The sequence below is a fragment of the Notamacropus eugenii genome, chromosome 1 (assembly GCF_028372415.1).
Source record: "Notamacropus eugenii isolate mMacEug1 chromosome 1, mMacEug1.pri_v2, whole genome shotgun sequence".
In the NCBI taxonomy this organism is placed as follows: Eukaryota; Metazoa; Chordata; class Mammalia; order Diprotodontia; family Macropodidae; genus Notamacropus; species Notamacropus eugenii.
This window is the reverse complement of record NC_092872.1, coordinates 423,732,241-423,754,895: the sequence shown is the minus strand read 5'-3', so window position 1 is coordinate 423,754,895 and position 22,655 is coordinate 423,732,241. Positions and strand designations below refer to the sequence as shown.

At 36.9% G+C, this 22,655-nt stretch overlaps 1 protein-coding gene across 3 annotated transcripts in view; it reads right to left on the bottom strand.

Moving 5' to 3' along the window:
- The window catches only part of ZHX3 (zinc fingers and homeoboxes 3), a 157,957-nt gene that overhangs the window by 82,988 nt on the left and 52,314 nt on the right, over positions 1 to 22,655 (bottom strand). For 2 of the 3 annotated variants that reach the window (XM_072631490.1, XM_072631487.1), the window contains exons 3-4: positions 19,346 to 19,482; positions 5,051 to 5,147 (exon numbers count right to left, since the gene is read on the bottom strand). The gene's annotated coding sequence lies outside the window, so the exon portion shown is untranslated. The remainder of the gene's footprint in view (positions 1 to 5,050; positions 5,148 to 19,345; positions 19,483 to 22,655) is intronic. The other variant, XM_072631489.1, reaches the window with a different exon arrangement.

Sequence of the window (22,655 nt, the reverse complement as noted above, 5' to 3'; positions counted from 1 at the left end):
GATGGGATTTTAGCTAGGACTTAACGGAAGTCAGAGTAGGTAGCGATGAGAAGAGAGAGTATTCTGGGCATGAGGACAGCTTGAGAAAATTTCTGGCACTGAGAGATGGAGTGCTTTGTTTGCAGAAGAACTAAGAGGCTAATGTCACTGGATTAAAGAGTATTTGGCAAAAAGTAAGATATAAAAAGAATGGAAAAGTAGAAAGGAGCTAGGTTATGAAGAACTTTGAATGACAAAAAGAGGATTTTGCATTTGATCCCAGAGGCAAAAGGGAACCAATGCACTTTATTGAATAGAGGGGATATATGTGGCATGATTAGAAATACACTTTAGGAAAATCACTTTAAAAACTGAATATAGAATGTACTCGAGTGCAGACAGACTTGCCCCACCAAAAGGGTCTTGCAATAGTTACAGACATGACACGATGCGAAAGAATGGTGGCAGTGTCAGAAGAGAGAAAGGGAATATTGGAGAGATGTTACAAATGTGAAATCAACAGCCCATGGTAACAGATTGGATATTTGAGGATTTGAAGATGACTCCCAGGTTTTGATAGTGATGCCCTCTACAGTAAGAGGGAAGGTAGGAAGCAGGGACAGTTTAAGGAGAAAGATAATCAGGTCTGTAAATGATTTGATTATATACCGCTAGCCAATTCTAATGTTTCTCATCAATATCTGTTTTCCATAAGGTATGTATTTCATTTTTTTGTGAAGTTTTCCAGTGCTCACTATATCTCAACTTTTCAATTCTCCTTTAGAAGGCATTCATGACACAGGAGTGAGACTTCTCAGTGATCAGGTTTTGGCTGCTTTCATTCTTTTTTTTTTTAAACTTTTATTTAATAAGCAATTTCCCCCTCTCCTTTTCATCAACTGAAAAGAAAAAACCTAGTACCAAATATATATGTATGTATATGTACATATCACAGCAAAACAAATTCTCACATTGGTCATATAAAAAAATGTATGGTTTATTTTGCATCTTGAGTTAACCCATTTCTCTGTTAGATGATGGGGTAGCAGCCTGGGTCAAAGGTTTATAGTTTAGTGACTTTGGGGCATAGTTCAAGATTCCTTTCCAGAAGGGTTAACTAATTCACTGCTCCACCAACATGTCACTGAAGTTCTGGTTTTACAGCTCCTGCAACATTTGTCATTTTTGGTTCTTAAACTTGAGCCATGTAAAATAGTCATAAAATTATAGTTAAAGAGGGCCATAAAATTCTATTTTAATACTTCATCATGGCATGGAGATGACCCTGGGATTTTGAAGGTTGTATCAGTAAAAAATAAGCTCTATGGTTCTACTAGCTCAAATGGCTTCAAGTAGGGTCTATAGTCTGTTTTGCAAAGAACAGCCTAGCTAAGTACAGAAGGCTCATCACTGTAGACTGCCTATGAGTCTTCTGGTTGGTCTCCTTACTCATCTCCTAACTCCATTTGATCTTATACTCAGTTTTCAAACTGTAGGCTGATCCTTCACCTGGAAGATGGTCATCTACCTGAGACCAGCATGGTTTCAGAGAGGGTCAAGGAATGGTCAATATGGTGTTTGCTGCCTGATAACTCCAGCAGAAATGCCAGGAGCAGAACAGAGATCTGTTACATGACATTTGTAGATCTGACCCTTTGATACCATTAGTCAGGAGGGCTTACAGAAAATTACGTCAAAATTTGGTTCTCTGAAGTAGTTCATCAGTATTGTATGTCAATTTCATGATGACATGCTTGCTCGGGGTCTGGATAATAAATAATGCTCTTGCACTTTCCCAGTCACCAATGGAGTGAAACAAGGCTGCGTGCTTGCTCCCATGTTTTTAAGCATGTTTTCAGGGATGATGTCAAACATCTTTAATGAGGATGAACATGGCATCAAAGTCGTCTACTGCACTGATGGTAAATTCTTCAACTTGAAAATGCTACAAGCCAAGACTAAAGTGGAGGGATTACTGGTGAATGATTTTCTGTTTGTAGATTATTGGGCAGTCAAGGCAGGCTCTAAAGCTGAGATGCAACAAAATATGGATCAACTCTTTGCTGCTTGTGCCAATTTTGGCCTAGCAATTAACACCAAGAAAACACAGGTGCTCCATCAGTCACCACCACACCATGCATATGTGGAACCACTGGTTACAGCAAATAGAGAAGTTCTGAATGCTGTGGACAAGGTCACACACCTTGGCAGTTAATACTTTCAAGAGATGTACACATTGATAATGAGTTTGACACATGCTTTGCTAGAACTAGCTCAGTGTTTGGGAAGCTCTGAAGGAAAGTAAGGGAGAGAAGAGGTATTATTAGACTGACTACCAAACTGAAGATCTCCAGAGCTGTCATGCTGATTTCATTGTTGTATGTCTGTGGAACCTAGACAATATACCAAAGCCATGCTAGGAAACTGAATCACTTTCATTTGAATTGTCTTAGGAAGATTCTGAAGATCAGCTGGCAGATAAGATACCAGACACTGAGGTCCTTTTTTGAACTAAACTTCCAAGCATTCAAAGTCTACTGCAGAGAATGCAACTATGCCGGGTTGGTCATGTTTGAATGCCAAATGTATGCTTGCCAAAAATACTATTTGATGGACAGCTTACACAGGGCAAGTGTTCACATGATGGTCAGAAGAAGCAATAGAAGGACACTGTCAAAGTCTCTCTTAAGAACTTTGAAATTGATTGTGTGACATGGGAAACATGAGCACAGAGCTGCTTAGCATGGAGGCCCCTGATCAAAAAAGGTACTTTACTCTATGGGCAAAGCAGAACTAAAGTAGCTCCAAAGAAACACAAGACGTGCAAATTTAGAGAATCCATGTTCACATGGACTGTATGTGCCCAACCTGTGGTAGAGTATTCCAAGCTTGTACTGGTCTGTCAGCCATAGCTGAATGCACTGTAACTTGATTCTAACATAGTGATGCCATTTTGGTTCTCTTCAAGAATGAAGGACAACAACTAACCAACTCCCCAAAGTGTGCTTGACCTTCCCATCTGCCCTGACACTGAACCTTCTTATGTAGGATATCTGCCCTAAGTAGGATATGTACTCCTTGAGAGCAGAGATTGTATTGTTCTCTATTCTGATCCTCCCAGTGCTCAGATAGTATTGGAAACATAATATACACATAGTAAGTGCTTAATAAATGTTTCATTTCACCACACAACTGACTGAAGGATGTAGTGACTCCAAGATTCTACTGTGCCTTACTGCTTTATTTTTTTAAAAAAGCATTTTATTTGGTATAAGAAAACAGCACCTTAAAGACTCTCTTCCAACAAAGTACTATCCAAATATGTGTCCAGATCCTTCAAGTTTTCTTAAAAGATGTAAGTAACTACAGAGATAACATTGCTCAGGGACCCTTTGATCATAAACATCATGCAAGGTATAAAACAGGGAAATGTATGTTTGCCAAGAGTGTTTGCCACTGTGATGGAGGAAATCCAGTACAGGCCATTTTGAAGAGGGATTTCCTTTAGACAGTGATGTCCTCCAGATGTTACATCAAGTATTATAATGGCTCCTGACCATCCACAAAGGAAAAAATAAGTATAGAAGATGTCTATTATGTCTATCTGGAAATGCTGTAAAACTTCTCTATCAGTATATACATCAACACAGATAGTACACATCGAAAATGAGTTGGGCTAAGAATTAAATTAGAAGAAAACAGACTAGTTTGCCTTCAGCAAATTTCAAAGCTCCTTTAATGATTCCAAATTTTTTCCAGAAACAAAGGCCTGTGTTTTTAATAGCAATAGTCTATTGGTGTTGTTATGTAACTCTGGGACAAGAAACACAATACTCTTCAAAGCAATAACAATTAGTATCACACACACAAAACACTCTGCCCCCCTGCCACAATGGCCAACTACAATGTAAATACAAAGAGCCAAAAATATAGACTGAACATTGTTTAGTTCTAATGACTAAGTATAGTCCCAAAGAAGAAAGATGAAGAAAATATACCTCTTCATCACTGCAGACTATGAAGACTATGGGTATGGAATTCTGCATATACTGCCAGACACAACTGGCATATACTGGTTAGTTTTGTTGAACTATTTTTTTCCCTCCTTCTTTTTAAAATTCTGTTATGAGGGAAAGCCCCCTAGGTAGAGAAATAGGAGGGATAAAGTTAGAAAAAATATGACATGAAAGTCATAAATAAAAATATGATGATTTTTTTAAAAAAGAAATTAACTGCATTAGAACATCTATTTCATAAAGGGGAAAATATCCATATTCATATTCCTTATCTCTTTGTCTATATTGTTTTCCTTATTAAATTCTATGCTCCTTTAGGATAAGTACTATGTCCTATTACTAATATTTACCTCATTGCTCTAGAATAAATTTTATCAATCTTGTATTCAAATACCTTTTTCCATCCTCCAGAGAATTTAATAGGGCACAAAGGAATTAAAATATGATAAGCATTCATATGCTTGCAACTTGAGTGATATGTATTTAATTTAGATTTCCAGGTTATTTCAGAGTTTGTAGTCCAGAATTCTATATGTTGTAAGTGCTAAAAAATATCTGATTAAATGAATTAAACAAAACTTCCATTAAAGTTAAAAAAGAGACCACTGGAATGGGCTTATCAATTACTGTAACAGACACAAAACATATTCAACAAGTTCAGAGTTTCACAGAGTAATCAAATCTCTTTTTGTGTAGACAACATTAATCAAACTAATTAACATCTATTATGTTCCTACTTGATTTGCCTTCTCATATGAACCATCTATCCTAATTTCTGTGCTCTTTGTCTTCTTGACGTTTTTAACAAATAAAAAAGGTTTCTGTTAAACAGTCGGCAGGAAAAATTTCCTTAAAGGAAAAGGACCTTTACAAGCAACCAAAAAGGATATCATGTACTTCTGAAGTGCCATAGGCTATACACACATCTGTCTAGTCTTTCTTATTAATGATATTCACATCACATCAATGAATGCAAAATTCTAAAAACTGGAGTTGCAATAAAATTTAAGATTCAGATGAGTTCTATTTAGATGGGAAATATAAGCTTTCCTTACCTCATTATTTTATCCAGTTCTTCCTCTTCACTTTAAACAGACTTTTATGCATCTTTAAAGTGTTTTCTGTCGCAGCACCTGTGGTTACAATCCAGCCCTATGTAAAACAGAATAAATTCTATTACTGAAACATAGCATCAAGTTTCATGGGAGAAATCATTCAGAAACAAAGTGGGCATTTTGGCCGAATAGTTTCAATTTTCTCTCTTCCCAGGCTTTTTTATAAGAGCTGTGGGGAAAAAAAGCTAGCAAAATTAATTAGGCATTAAGGGAACCAAAGATTCTCTACTAGATATCTCTACTAGATAAAAAGTTAAACACAATAAAAAGCAACATAATGGAATTTAAAATGTAAGCAGATGCTGGGATGCATAATTGAAACTAGAACTAGCACTTGATTATCTATAACAAGTGCCAAAGACAGAGTGGATGATTAAAATGCAAAATTTTATTTTATATATATTTCTAACCCAAACTTTTATTACAGCTAAGCAGAAATAAGAAAAATCAATTGTGTAGACTAGTGGTCTTTAAAATTTAAGGCTGTACAAATTTTCTGGGTCTTTGTAGTGGTATATTGGGACCTAAAGATGAAGGAGCAGACATTGAATCTGTCTGTACATGACTGTACTTTTTTTCAAGAAATCCCTAGCCATGTTTCAGAGATTCCATAGATCCCATGAAACAAAAGTTTGAAAGTCACTTAATTAGAATTTCACATTCTTTCCCTTACAAGATGATTCTTTGTTTAAAATGCTCATGATCAATGAAAAGACCTGAAAGTGAAAGAACCACAGGAAGAAGGAAGAGTTATAGACAATCTATGAATCTGACAATGAGTTACTGGACTATGGGGGTGGAGTAAGCTCAGTAGAACAACAAAAAGTAATTAGTGAAAGTTAAGACATGTGTGTGCTAGAACTGTTCAGGACTAACACACAGATGAACTTCTGGTTAATTCTACAGTTCTGTTTTAAGCTATGACCCTCCTCTGCCTTTTAATTATTTTACTAAGTACAGTAGTTTAAAATATAATTTTGATTTAAAAATCAGAATTCCTCAACTTTTTTCCTTAAAAAGTTTAAAGAAAAATATGTATAGGTGCTTGTGCTTATACCATGCATCTTTCCCATAACTAAACTACTATCCCGTGTACATCACAATAGGGAGATCCTTAACATAAATCTAATCAAAACAAGAAGTCACAATTATTTTAATCAAAAATTCATACTTATCAACTTCAGTTTCATTAATAAAGTCATTTAACCTAGATTTGCCAGTCTTATTCTTAGTACACTTCTTTATAATAAAACTTTCAATGCTACACTCTACCACAACTGACAATCAGTATTATAGCTGGTTGATTAGAACATAGCGCTAATGCCCAAGGCAATAGATTTTATCCCTCTATAAACCAGCTTTGCTCTGATCTATGACTCCTGACTTACACCCTTAACTGACTTGATCAGCTTGCAAATACATGTTCATAAATAGGAGTAGGAGAAAAATTTATCTGTCACTAGTCCTGGAGAAACAGCAGATCAAGTTGAGAGTCAGGCATCAGCATTATCTTCATTTGGAAAAAAGCAGGATTATTACTATTATTATTATAGCACACCTTCTTAAGCAAGATGTTTCTTTAAACTAAAACTTCCTTTCCAGATAAATAATATTAGAACAAGCTGAAATGCTTTCTTAAATTAGAGGACAATAAAAGTAATTTTAATCAAGGGGCCTTATTTTAAAATTTTAAATAAAGAATTTTCACTAATATTAAAAAATTGACAGATATTATTCTGTAGTTCCTGGAATTTTCTTAGTCTTGAGCATTAGTTTGATGACAACATTTCAGACACTCTCAATGTATCACCTTAGGGATATATAAGTCATTTAAGAAAGAAATATTACAAAGGGAAGGAGCAAAAATCTAGAATCTTTGGATTTTAGAGTTGAAAAGGACCTTAGGGATCATTTAATCCAATCCCCTCATTTTATAGCTGAGTAAACAAAAGCCCAAAGAGATGACTTGACTTGTTCAAGGTCACACAAACAAACAGTGGCAAAGCCAGAATTTCAATGACGTCTACTGACTCCTAAGTACAGTGCTCTTGCTACAGCTGTGATAGTCTATAAGAAAATGACTGCAATTTAGTAATGCTTTCCTTATTTCGTTGCCTTGAAAATTATAATTTTCAGAAAATCATGCTTCTCTCATTTCCAAACAGAATTTAGAGGGTTTTTTCACTTAAAGAATAAACTTTCAAACAAAATACAGGAATCAATCAATTCCAGTTCCACATTTACTTGTAAAGCAATCAATCAACTAGCAGAATAAATAAAACTACTTATGGCTCCTCCATCAAGGATAAAGCTTTACCAGTTCCAAAAAATGAAAATGAAGCACCAATTCTTGTAACTGTTAGTCTAAGAAGGAACCCATTTGGGATCATCTGTCTTTTGAGTTCTCCTGGCTGCAGCTAGGGCAGTGAAGGGATTTTCCCAATGCACTAACATTACAAAGCACTTGAATTCCAACAGCGACATGGTAACTATGACAGCAAATCCAGAAGTGCTTGTGAGGTCACAGAAAACCTATGATGTAATTTTAGTTTTCTTTGATATAATAACTTCCAACTTTCATAGGCAACCACAGGTAATATAGTGAATAGAGTGCCAAGCCTGGAATCAGCAAATGTCATCTTTCTAAGTTCAAATTTGGTATCAGCCACTAACTAGCTGTGTGATTCTGGACAAGTCACTTAACCCTGTTTGCCTCAGTTTCCTCATCTATAAAATGATCTGGAGAAGGAAATGGTAAACTATTCCAGTATCTTTGCCAAGAAAACACCAAATGGGGTCATGAAAAGTCAGACAGGACTGAAAAACATCTAAAGGACAACAACCCTCATTCATTGCTTTCCATCTCTAAAATTCTTTACAAAAATAATCTTTATGTTTATCTCAGAATAGTACAATATTAATTTCACAGAGAAGGAATAAATAATTGATTTATACAGGACTCTGGTGATAGGTGGGATAACCACATTTCTGGTTCCATTTTATATTTAAATGATTTTATTTACACTTTCCTCTGCTACTGACAGAGGTCATGAACTATATTTAACTACTTAATAAATATGTACTGAGGAGAATGACTGGTAACATCACACATAAACTAAGATCTCTCTCTAAAATAGTTCCACTTTGGGGGGGGCAGATCTAAGATGGGGAGAAAAGGCAGGGACTTGCCTGAACTCTTCCAAATTTCCCTTGAAACAACTTTAAATAATGCCTCACAATGAATTCTGAAGATGCAGAATCCATCAAAGGATGTGGTGAAACAATTTTCTAGTCCAACAGTTTTTCACCCCAAAGATGACAGAAAAGGTCTGTCATACTGGGGTGAGGGTGGAGTGCAGGCCACGCCTCAGCAAACCAGCAGCAGTTATCGGGGGTGATTGAATCAGTACCGGCAGTGATGGTTTCTGGACCTCAGCCCGCAGACAGTAAGGGAGTCAGATAACTGGTCAAAAGGAGAATAAAGAGGTCCCTCTGCTGGCATGGAGGGCAGGACTCTTGCACTGCCTATATGTGGATCTAGGTGATAGTCCTGGGTTGTAGTCCTAGGGCAAGGAGGAGCACTAGCATACCATACCATGTAGTCGCGGGGTAGCAAGAACCCTGGTCGTAGTTCCAAGGCCAAAAAGAGTGTTTGCGGTTACCCACACACCAGAGCATAGGCCAGGAGAAGAATAAACACACCACTCCTTAGATCATATCACGTGAGAAGAAATAAAAACATATAGACCTCCACAACTAGCTCTGAAAACAGCTGCACAAAAAACCTTAAGCTTGGGACAGTGCCCTTTCCACCTTGGGAATATAGCCCAATATTAAAATATAAATATAAAAATCAAGAAATAGGCTGGAAAAAGCAAAACAACAGCAAAAAAGATGCTGACCATGGAAATTTACTGTGGTGACAGGGAATATTTAAAAAAAAAGATGCAGAAAAAGACAACAAAGTAAAAACTGCTACATCCAAAATCTCAAAGAAAAATGTGAATTGGTATCAGGCCATGGAAGAACTCAAGAAGGATTCTAAAAGTCAAATAAAAGAGGCAGAGGAAAAACTGGGGAAAGAAATGAGAACGATACAAGAAAATTTTGAAAAAAGAAAACAAAGTCTAGTAAAGGTGGCACAAAAAATACTGAAAAAAATAATACCTTAAAAACCAGAACAAGCTAACTGGTAAAAGAGGCACAAAAAACCATTTGAGAGAAAAGCACTTCAAAAGACAAAATTGGCCAAATGGAAAAGGATATACAAAAATTCACTGAAGAAAAAACTTCTTAAAAAGTAGAATTGACCAAATGGAAAAGAAGGTACAAAAGCTCACCAAAGAAAATAATTCCTTCATCAGATCTAGCTCAAAGAGGGAATAACATACACATGTAGTTAACTAGGTATAGAAATGTATCTTACCCTGTAGGAAAGTAGGAAGGGAAGGGGATAAGAGAATGGAGGGGGGTAGCTGATAGAAGGAATAACAGATGGAAAGAGAAGGTAGTCAGAAGCAAAACTGTCCATTTGAGGATGGACTGGGTGAAAGGAGAGAAGGAAGAGAGAGCGTAGGATAAATGGGGGACATAGGATGAAGAGAAATACATAGTAATCATAAGAGAGGAAAAATTTCATAGCAAGTTTCTCTGATAAAGGCTTATTTCTCAAATATAGAGAACTGAGTCAAATTTATAAAAATAAGAGCCATTCCCAAGATGATAAATGAGCAAAGGATATGAACATGCAGTGTTCAAATGAAGTAATCAAAGCTATCTAGAATCACCCAAAAAATGTTCTAAATTGCTACTGATTATAATAAATACAAATTTAAACAACTCTCAGGTACCACTATACATGTATCATATTAAGTAATATGATAGGAAAAGGAAAATGACAAATTTTGGAGGGAATGTGGGAAAACTGAGACACTAATGAGCTGTTGGTGGACTTTTGAACTTAATTCCATCATGGCCAAAGGGATGCAAAATTATACATAGCCTTTGACCCAGCAGTATCACTATTAGGTCTGTATTCCAAAGAGATAAAAAACAAAAAGGGGAGTGGAGTCAAGATGACAGAGTAGAAGGACTGATCTACTCTAGCTCTGCCCCAATAACCTATAAAATACCTGTAAAAAATGACTATAAACAAATCCTAGAGAAGCAGAAGCCACAAAATGAGAGTGAAACAAATTTCCAAGCCAAGACAGCCTGGTCTGTTGCACCGGGATCAGGGCAGAGAGCAGCCCAGCCTGGGCCAAGTGGCACAGACAGAACTGAAGTAGGCTTCAAGGTGCGGAATCACAGGTAGCAGTTGAAGTTCCCAGATTTCTCAACCCACAAACCCCAAAGACAGCTTTAAAGGTCATTAAGAAAGCTCTTTCACTTGGGTGAGAGGGGAGCATAATCCAGCCCCAGCCTCAGCCCCAGAGCAGTGGCAACAGCACTGCAGCCACAGGGTCCACTTTTGGAGCCCTCAGTCAAAAGACCTTGAGGGAATCAAGTAGCTGATCTGAGTCACAGTCCTGGGTGAGGAGGAGCATTGCTGTGTTGGGAGCTGATGGTGAGTGTGGAAAGGGAACCTTACTCACAGTTCCAGGGAAGAAAAGAGTGCTTGTGATTGCTCACAGACCAGAGCACTGGCCAAGAAAGGAATAAACTCATCTCCCTTGATTGTGCCACCTTGGAGGAACTGAGAACTTACAGGTCCCTAGAGATATCTCAGAGAATAGCTGCACAAAACCTCTGAAGCTTAGGGTAGTATACCCTCCCCTTGACAAAGGACTCGAAAGTCAAGCAACTGGCTGAGAAAATGCCCAAAAAAGGAGAAAAAAAGAGTATAGAAGGTTACTTTCTTGGTAAAAAGGTATTTTCTTTCATCCTTTCAGATGAGGAAGAACAAAGTATGTCATCAGAGGAAGATATTAAAGTCAAGGCTTCTACATCCAAAACCTCCAAAAAAAAGTATGCAATGGTCTCAGGCCATGGAAGAGCTCAAAAAGGATTTTTAAAATCAAGTAAGAGAGGTGGAAGAAAAATTGGGAAGAGAAATGACAGCAATGCAAGAAAATAATGAAAAGTGAGTCAACAGCTTGCTAAAGGAGAACCAAAGAAATGCTGAAGAAAATAGCACCTTTAAAAATAGACCAACTCACATGGCAAAAGAGGTCCAAAAAGTCAATGAGGAGAAGAATGTTCTAAAAAGCAGAATTGGTCAAATGGAAAAGGAGGTTCAAAAGCTCACTGAAGAAAACAGCTCTTTAAAAATTAGAATGGAGTCAAAAAATTATAAAACAAAACCAAGAGAATGAAAAAATAGAAGACTGTGAAATATCTCATTGAAAAAGCAACTGACCTGGAAAATAGATCTAGGAAAGATAATTTAAAAATTATTGGTCTACCTGAAAACTATAATCAAAAAAAAGAACCTAGACATCATCTTCCAAGAAATTATCAAGGAAAACTGCCCTGATATTCTAGAAGAAGAGGGTAAAATAGAAATGGAAAGAATTTACCAATCACTTCCTAAAAGAGACCCCAAAAGGAAAATTCCTAGGAATATCATAGCCAACTTCCAGAGTTACCAGGTCAAGAAGAAAATATTACAAGCACCCAGAAAGAAAAAATTCAAGTATTGTGGAAATACAATCAGGATAATACAGGATTTAGCAGCTTCTACACTAAGGGACTAAAGGGCTTGGAATACGATATTCCAGAGGTCAAACGAGATACTATTAAAACCAAGAATCACCTACCCAGCAAAACTGAGTATAATACTTCAGGGGAAAAATGGAATTTCAGTGAAATAGAGGACTTCCAAGCATTCCTGTTGAAAAGACCAGAGCTGAATAGAAAATGTGACTGTAAATACAAGAATCAAGAGAAACATGAAAAAGTAAACAAGACAGAGAAACCCTAAGGAACTCATTAAAGTTGAACTGCTTACATTTCTACATGGAAAGATGTTATTTGTAACTCATGAGACCTTTTTCAGTATTAGGGTAGTTAGAGGGAATATATATGTGTATATAAAAATATATACATACATATTTATATATACACTCATGTAGGTGTATATAGGTATGTATGTGTATATTATATATGTGTAGGTATGTATATGTATATGGGTGTATGTGTATGTATATATGTGTGTGTGTGTATGTATAAGTGTGTATATATATATGTATATATGCACATAGAGAAGAGGGTGAGCTGAATATGAAGGGAGAATACCTAAAAAAATAAAATTTATTGTTGAATGGAATATACTAAGAGTAAGAGAAAGGGAGAGGTAGAATGTAGCAAATCATCTCACATGAAAGACCTTTTACAATAGAAGGGAAGGGGGGGAGATGAAAGGAAATAAGTGAGCCTTACTCTCATAGGATTTGGCTTAATGAGGAATAACACACTCAACTGGATATGGAAATCTATTTTACCCTCCAGGAAGGCAAGGGGAAAATGGATGGGAGAGGGAAGATAATAGAAGGCAAAGCAAACTGGGGAAAGAGATAATCAGAAGCAAACACTATTGGGGGAGGACAGGTCAAGGGAAAAAATGGAATAAATTGAGGGCAGGATAGGACAGAGGAAAGGAAAATATGGTTAGTCTTTTACAGTATAACTATTATGGAAATGTTTTGCATTGTTACATATGTATGACCTATACTGAATTGCTTGTTTTCTCAATGAGGGTGGATGGGGAAGGAGGGAAAGAATTTGGAACTCAAAGCTTCAAGAATGAATGTTAAAAATTGTTTTAGCATGCAACTGTAAATTAAGCTATACAGGCAATGGAGTATAGAAATCTATTTTGCCCTACAGGAAAACAGAGGGAAAGGGGGATGGAAGAAGGGTGGGTAATAAAAAGGAAGACAGACTGGAGGAAGGGGTGGGTGGGGTGCATGATGTCCTGGAGTGGGGGTGGGGAGAGATGGGGAGAAAATTTTGAATTCAAATTCTTGTGGAAGTGAATGTTGAGAACTAGAAAACAAATTATATATTTTTTAAAAAAGGAAAAGGACCTATATGTACAAAAATATTTATAACAATTCTTTTAGTAATGGCAAAGAACTGGAAATTGAAGAGATACCCATCAATGAGGAAATGGTTGAAAAAGTTGTGATGTATGATTGTGATGGAATACTATTGTACTTTAAAAAATGACAAACAGGATGCTCTCAGAAAAACTTGGACTTACATGAACTGATGCACAGGGAAATAAGCAGAAACAGGAGAACATTGTACACAGTAACAAGAATACTGTATGATGATCAATTGTGTATGACTTAGTTATTCTCAGCAATACAATAATCCAAGACAATTCTGAAGGACTTATGATGCAAAAATGCTATTTGCAGAGAAAAAACTGATAGTGCCTGAAGGCAGATTGAAGCATTACATTTTCTTAGATTTTTTTTTCTTTCATCTGTTTCCTTTTCCAACATGACTAACATGGAAATATGTTTTGCATAACTGCACATATACAACCTATGCAAAATTGCTTGCCTTCTCAGTGAGGGGGAAGGAGGAGGGCGAGAATTTGCAACTCAAATTTTTAAAAAATGAACACTAAGAATGATTTTTACATTTAATTAAGGAAAAAATAAAATATTAAATAAAAATAGAATAGTCAACCAATTTTTTAGTATCAGATCTTAAATTATATTATGAAGCAGCAATCATCAAAACTATCTGATAGTAGTTAAAAACAGAAAAGTAGATTAATAAACCTGATGAGATAAGCACAATCCAGAATAAAAAATTAAACACAGTAGCCTAGAGGTAGTCAGACTCTAAAAGTGAAAAGATATTAAGAGTTTTTAGATGAAGAAATACAAAAGATCAATAGTTACATGAAAAAATTTTTCCAGTCACTAAAAATAAATACAAATTAAAGCAAGTCTGAGGCTTCATTTCACATCTACCAAATTAGCAAAGATAATAAAAATTGAAAATAATAGATTGGAGAAGTTACAGGAAGACAGGTATATGAATACCCTCTTACTGAAACTGCAGATTAGCCCAACTATTCTTGAAAACATTTCAGAAATACATGAATGAAGTCACCAAGCTGTTCATACCCTCTGATTCAGTGATCCCACTAATAGGCATAGAAAATAAAGAAAGGTCCCATATATATCAACACATGGATTTTTGTGGTAGCATAAAGCTGGATGCCACTCATTTACTGGGGAATGGTTAAGAAAATTTTGAGAACATTAATACAATGAAATTTTTAATGCAATAATGGAGTAACAGAATTTACAACAGAAGAAAAAATCAATATGAAGAATTCAGAGAAATATGAAAAAATATGAAGAACCGTCAGAACAACATATAAATCAATCACTATGACAAATGAAAGCAAAGCTAAAAGGTAGATGAACTCAAGTTTAAATGACTGGTTCTGTCAACAGAGGATGTAGCATATACCCCTGCATTGTCAGACTTAGTTACTTTGTCAATCTAAATATACTTGTTTTTCTTTGTTCCAGGATTCAATGAGTAGATGGGTGGGGGTGAATCAGGAAATAACTGACATAAAAAGGCATCAGTAAATGTTCTGAAGAAGTCTCAATGCAAGAATACCAAATATGAAAAACTAGCTAAAGTTTAACAAGGTGAATAGCCTCAGAATACTTTATAAACAGAGGTAGCAGGGACATGGTAGTTATAAAAAGGGGACAGGAGGCGAGGGGAGGAGAGGAAACTGGCCAGTAAAACCCAAGTCAACTGGGCATTTTTTGGCCATCCAAATTTACCTTCCTTTGGAGAGGAGAAGGAAGGTGAGGGGGAGGCAGAGAGGAGAGGAGGAGCTGAATTACCTAGCTAGCTGGGTCCCTATTCAGCCAACTGCATCTGCTCAAAGGATTGTGTTCATCCTTCGTTGCCAAAGAAGACCATGCCATCAGAAAAATGATGGCATGACTTGCACTTGACTTTGTTTTTTTCCTACAGAGACACCCATGTTTAATCGATCCTGAAAAACCGTCACTTGATCCTTCGATCTCTGCTATCATTCTATATCTCTTTGGCCCTTTGTAGCTAAACTCCTTGAAAAGCCCATCTACAATTGCCTCCACTTTCTCTCCTGTCTCTTCTTAACCTCTTACAATCTAGCTTCTGATCTTATCATTCTACCAAAACTGCTTTCTCTGAAATTACTAATGATCTCTTAGTTGCTGAATTCAATGGCCTTTTCTCAATCCTCCTTCTGCTCAACCCTCCCTGTAGTCTTCAATATTGGTGATCACTCTCTTTCCTTGATACTCTCTTCTCTCTAGGTTTTTGGGACAATACTCTCTCCTAATTTTTCTACCTATCCAACTGCTCCCTCTCTGTCTCCTTTGCTAGATCCTCCTCCTTATAATGGAGGAGGATTGGGAAAAGCTTTCTGCAGAAGGGATTTTAGTTGGGACTTCAAGGAAACCAGAGAAGTTAACAGGTGGGAATGAAGAGGAAGAAAGTTCTAGGGATGGGGGACAGTCAGAGAAAATTCCTAGAGCCATGAGAGTCTTATTCATGAAAAAATTTGGAGGCATGATTTGGGGGAGAATCCAGTATTTAAACCAGCTCAGAAAGAATATTTTCATATATACAGCTGAACATACACACACAAAAGATTTTACAGGAAACTGATTCCTCATCTTACTTGCTTTTTATTCCATGACTTCAGTCACACTGCTCTCTATTGGCTCTTCCACCTGTTTAACTACTCTTCCTCATTTTCTTCTTCTGATCATCACTTATCTTCCACCTATGTGTAGGTGTCTCTCAAAGCTCTGTCTTCCATCCCCATCTCTTTCTACACTACCATCAGCACATGTGTTCAATTTTCATCTTTATGCAGATGACTACCAAATCTATCTACGCTGGCACTCTCTCCTGAAATCTACTCTCGCATCAACAACTATGTGCTGGACATCTCCTCCTGGATATCTCACTGGTATTTCAAACTTAATATTATGGCAATCATTATATTCCTCTAAACCAGCCCCTCCTCTTAACATCTATGCTTCTGTGGAGGGAACCACCATCTGTCCAGTCATTCTGTTTTTATAATGTCAGTCATTTTTTATTTTTCATTCTCCCCAGCCGTCTAACTAACCAGCTTCCAAGCCTTATAAACTCTATTTCAATATCATTCATACCAACCCCCTTTCATATACTCATGAGATCCTTATCAGCCCTCACTTGGGTTGCTGTAATAGCCTCCTAACTGGTCTCCCTTTTTTCTAGTCTCTCCCTTCTCTAATTCATCCTCTACACTAATGCCAAACGAGTAATCCTAAAAGACAAGTCTAACTACGTCACTCCCCTGCTCAAAAAGCTTTAGTGTCCTTATTGTCTTTAAGATAAAATGCAAACTCCTCAGCTTGGCATTCTTCAAAATCTGACTCTCACCTACCTTTATAGACTTATATTACACCCCTTCAAACACTCTATACTTTGACCAAAAACGCCTACTAGCTGTTTCCAGAATTAGACACTCCAAACAATCAATCAACAAACATTTATTAAGTGCCTATAAGGGAGGCAATGGGGATACAAAGACAGAAAAAGTCTTGCCCACACGCAGCTTATATTCTACTGGAGGTTACAGTGTGTGTGTGTGTGTGTGTGTGTGTGTGTGTGTGTGTGTGTGTGTGTGTGTGTGTGTCTGAGAGAGAGAGAGAGAGAGAGAGAGAGAGAGAGAGAGATACAAAACACATGCAAGATACATGCAAAGTACTAAGCTGTAGAACCAGGGAAGGCTTTATGATGAAGGTGACTTGAGCTGAGTTTTGAAGGAAATCAGATGCTAGTTAGAAGGAGGTGCATTCAATGCAGACAGGACAACTTGTGCAAAGGTAGAGAGAGCCATGTATGAGAAACAGTAAGAAGGCTAGGAAAAGAATGCATTATGAAAGGGAATAATACGTAATAAGGTTGGATAAGTAGGTTGGGGTCAGGTTATGAAGAGCTTTTAAAATATAATACACAAGAGTTTGGAGAAAAAAAGGTCTAGAGAAGGAAGGGATCCGGAAGGCATCTGGTCCGACCCCTCCTTTACACATGAAGAAAGTGATGAAGATTAGAGTCTTGGGAAGTCAAATGGCTTGGTCAAAATCACAGAGGAAGTATCAGAAGTGACATTTGAACCCAGGTTCTCTGAATCTAGAGCCAATCATTCCACTGTACAACACTGCCTCCTAGAGGTGACAAGGAGCCATTGGAATTTACTGCACAAGTGAGTGACATGGTCACACCTGCACTTTAAGAAAATTACTTCAGCAGTAATGTGAAGGACAAATTGGAGAGAGAGGTTATTACAATAGGTTGTAATACAATACAGAGGTTGTTACAATTGAACAGATGAGATAAGGGACTGAACTAGGGTAGTAACTATGTGAGTAGAAGAAAAAAATGTGGGAAATGTGGTGGAGGTAAATTAGACAAAACATAGAAACTCACTGGATGTAAGGGGGTAAGGATGGTGAGGAGCTGAGGAAGGCTCCGAGGTTGTGGATTTGGGTGATAGCAGTGTCCATCTGCCATGGGGCATGAAACCCTCACCTTCACTTCTTGAAGGACTTAGCCCAGTGCCTGGAACATAGTAGGGACTATATAAATGCTTATTCTCTCCTTCCCTCCATCCTCTCCTCCATAAAATGAATTTTTCCTTCAACAGCAAGAGACACTACCATTCCATGTCCGAGATCTTAACTTTCTCTGAGATGTTTATTCTAAGCTTTAATCAACTTGTTAAATAATCTTGTTCTTAGTTTCCATTGGATTGTTTAGTCAGGGGTGGGGGATCTGCAGCCTTAAGGACACGTGTGGCTGCACGTTCCCCACCCTGGTAGGCTATATGCTCTTAGGAACAAGTCTTAAATGCAGGGAGATAGTTTGGCTGGGGATAGAGCAGACTGCTAGATAGCCAGAGACAAAAAGAGATGACATTCAGCAGTTTATAAGCACAGCTCAGAACCAACTAAGAATAATTCCCAAATCATGCAAGGGCGGAGTATCTATCATATCACATGTATATGAAGAATTTTTGAGAACTGCATACATTTTAAGCATCCAGATATGTGGCTTACACAAGTTTTTATAAAAGGGAAATATTTTTGAAATGGTATAGAAATTTCTTCAGACATTACTCTCATAAACCAATTTAACTAGAGAATTTTCCCCCCATTCTTTCCCCACATCCTCCTATTGTTTTGCTGGGGTCAGAGAAAGATAAATTTTTGAGGTGGGAAGAGAAATTGCAGGAAAATGGAAGGTTTCATACCCAACAATTTTAAAAGAAAACGAGAAGTTTTTTACACTGAAATGGATCTGTGTTCTCATCACGATGGACGTTGCCTACAACAATGCAGATTGCAACCTATCCAGGCTTGCCGATCCTATGTGATTCTTATCTGTATCCTTTTATAAGCTCACTGCTAGCGATTCCCTCAACATGCTGGAGACTTTCCTTAAGTTCTCATGACACTGCAATGTTAACAATGCAGCAAAAATCAGATAAAAATGAAATAATGGGGAAATTTTAAATAATGGAAAAGAATTTAGCGACTTTATTACTGATTAGTGAGAGGTATGACTTCATGCATTTGGCTTTAGATCCCTCATCTTTGAAGGTCCCTCCAAGCTCTAATACTCTATGATTTAATGAACTTAAATCTAGAAAAGTTGGAGAACATTATTGGTCAGTGGAGCAATGATAAATTTTTAGATCAAAAGTTTCCTGGATATGTTGTATGCAAATATACTTACAGTGGTTTTAATTTTATTTAGTAAAGTTAGGTTACTCAACCATTTTGCAAGTTCCTGAACTAAATGATGGTGTTAAATCCAATAAGGAAAAAGAATATTGGCATGGTAGATATCACAAAAATCAACGTTTAATATTTTTTAGTAAATGGTTAATATCCCAGAACATTTTTCTTTCTGATTAGAATGTTCTGAGAACATTTTGAAATAATTTTCCAGCACTCTTGCTCTGTCCAATTCTCCTACATTAAGTGTTTAGCTTAGGATACACTTTATATACCAAGAACAATATCATATCTTCTCAACTGCCTCTAACAAAACAGGAAGAATTTTCCTCAAACATAATTTAATACTTGCTTCTACCAATGCATAAGTTTAGCCTTAAAAATTTTAACCTTTTGAAAGCTGAAGGATAAATGCTTCCAAAGCCACACAATTTAGCCCATTCTTCAAAAAATAAATACAACTTACCCATGTCCATCTCCTAACGATGGTCAACTATTATCAAATATATCTGTTCCATTACAGGGGCAGATGGCAAATCAAAGAATTCTGTTGTTTCCAATGAAAACTTCAGCAGTCTCAGTACTAGTTTTCATTAACATTTCCTAGAAAAAGGATGATTTTAATTAGCTAGAAAGTAACAAAGGCACTGAAATATTTTATTCCATTAAAGAATGAGTTCCTCTAAACAATGGCTAATAGTAGTTGGATCAACTGAGAAAGGCATGCATTGTTATTCTGAAACTTCCTAATAGAAGCACCACAAAATAGCAAATTTTGAGAAACAAAAATTTCTTTTCACACTTTGATATGTCATTATTACTAAAAAATAATAACTCTACTCTTTCAAAGTTAATACTTTGAATACTACTACAACATGCCAGGACTATATTAGAAACTAAAAGATAGTATAGTATAAAAATAGTATATGGAATAGCCCCTTGCAATCAATAAACTTATGGTCTAGTCAAATAAACAAAAAGAACCTCAGAGAATAATATACAAAAGAAATATTCTATGCCTCTACCTTGATAATAAGAACAACACTTCTCCACTGAATCAGTTAATCAGAAGTATGGGCTAAGGTCTAGACAGCTAGCCGCCTCAGTGGATAGAGTCTTAGGCCTAGAGTCATTAAGATCTGAGTTCAAATCTGGTCTCAAACACTTATTAGCTGAGTGGCCCCAGGGCAAGTCACTTAACATCTGTCTGCCTCAGTTTCCTCAACTACAAGATAAGGATAATATAGCATCTACCTCCCAGGGTTGTTGTGAAAATCAATGAGATAATAGTTGTAAAGTGTTTAGTACAGTACCTGGCTATATAAGTGCTATATAAATATTAGCTATTATTATTGTTATTAAATCATCTAAATAAATAAATCAGAGGCATTAAAGAACAAAAAATCTAGTTAAATAAATGAGAGTAAAAAACCATTCAATAAATTTGAATGACACTGCACAGGAATTGTACTGGGTCTGGTTGAAGAGACTCAGTCACACCCTGAGGAGCTTGTATTAATAAGACAGGTTAGTTCAAAAAAATGTACATTTTTCTAATGCCTGATAACCTGGAGGAAAGAATAGTTCAGTGCACCCTCTAAAATGGAATTACTTGGGAAGGGGTGGGGGGAACAGTATGAAGAACCTCAGTATTACTCCTTGACATCCACTTTTAATCAGAGGGTATGGGAAAGTTTGGATTTCATAGTGTCTTAGCAGTGTCTCCAAAGGAGCAGTGAGTAGTGGGATTGGCTACACTGGGAGGCCAGGCCAAAGGAAGAAGTCCAGCAGAAAGCTGTATTGTACCAATAAAGAACTTCATGAGGATTCTATGAAGAGCACAAAAGAATTTCTGGGTACTGTGAGTTACCCCCTTTGCCTCATATGCTCTCAAGACTGGGCTCATTTTCCTCTAGATTGTATATAATTGTGGGGAAGTGTGTCCCAGATTTTTGGATGGTTTGAACCAACTAATACCCATTTATAAAAGCTAATTAAGTTTGGCTAACTACTATTAACTGATGATCAACAGGGATACACACTTGTAGAAGAAAAGCATCCTCTAACTCCTGAGTTTACCTCAAGAACCCTGAGGAGAGATGCAGTAACTGCCCTCTAAGAATCCAATTTGCTAATACAGGTGGGAGTTAGAATAAGAAGTCTAAAATATGTACTACAAATATAAGACAGCATATAATAAATTCTGAATGATGTAGCATAGATTAGAAGTTTGAAGGTAGTTTCAAGGGAAAAAACAAAGTAGGCTAGAATATTGAAGGTTTTATAAAAGATGTGCCTGTGACATGCAATTCAACTACTTTTATGGAAAAGATTTTAAACTCTTTATCTTAACTGTCAACCATATTTTGTTTAGTTCGAGCCCCATATTTCAAATTACCCAGTAGACATCTCTATTTGGATATTGTAGAGCAGGTATGTGGCCAGTCCTGTGTACACATGTAAGATTTGTTGATGGCCAAGTATACATGATAAAGGCAGAAGTGTGGCTAGGCAGGCAGAAAACAAGGGCCTTGCTTCTTAGGTTTACATGTACCTTCACCTTTCCCCCCCACCTCATTTGCATGGGATACCAAAAGAATTTTGAGGTTGAAAAATGGGAGACCTGAAACCTCAAAAGCATTTTGTTGTGAAAGAAGCCTCTAAAACATATGCTATGAGCAGTTTAATAAGTGGGAACTGAATAGAGAGAATACAAGGAATTTCTAAGTCAGAATGAATCTTCTAATACAGATCCTTCCATTAATGACCATGAAATCCAGGTAGAAAGCCAGATTTAAACCTGAAGACACTGGTTAGCTAGAGAGGTTCTGGCTCGGTGTTTCAAAGAGCTTGGCCCAGAGTAAGGTATGTCTTTCTACAGAGGAAATAAACGTTATAGTAAAAACAACAATGACAACAAAAACAATTTGAAGAAACAAGACTTTATTACGGGAAAAACATCCTCAAGTTTCCCCCCTCCCTCCAATTCTATTCCAATGAAACTGAGGATGTTAGAGCCTTTACCTTTTAAAAAGAATTGTAGAAGAAAAACCTCTGGACTTCACTGCCCCTTTCAGGGCCTCATTAACCTAGTATAGTATAGCAGAATAAAAAGCTGCATTTGGAGTCCAGGTCAATTACTAGTTTTTCTAGCAAAGATTTTTCCATTTCAACGTCATTAGTGTCACCTCATGCCCAAAATTATTTTATATTTACTTTGCACACATTATATCTATTTATTTGTGCGGGTGTTGTTTTCTTCCAGTGCAATGCAAGCTCCTTGAAGGCAGGATATGTTTTGTTTTTATCTTTGTATCTCCAGTGCTTACTTAGTACAGTGCCTGGCACACAGTAGAAGCTAAATAAATGCTTGCTGATTTGACTTTAAATAGCAACAGCAGAACCCACTGTCTTATAAGGAAGAGTTAATGCACCAGTTGAAGCCAGAAGGGGAAGTGGAACAGAACTCCTCCTGCCTAGTGATGATGCACTGGGAAGTAACATGGGACCAACAGAGCAGGGACAGTCACATGAGGACAAAGTGGAGAAGAAACTTACCACATTCACATGTTCAGCAAAGACAACACACCTGACAGAGACTGCATGTCACTTGAGATAAGCAGGGAGCAGGCCTGGCAGAAGCAGCGTAATGATATTACTAGAAGAAAGTGGTCTTACTATGTGCATTTTCTTGGCCCTCCATGCTTGTGCCCCAATCATACTTGTTCCCTACACATGTACATCTCCATGCGTGTCCCCTATGTGTGTTCCCTCTT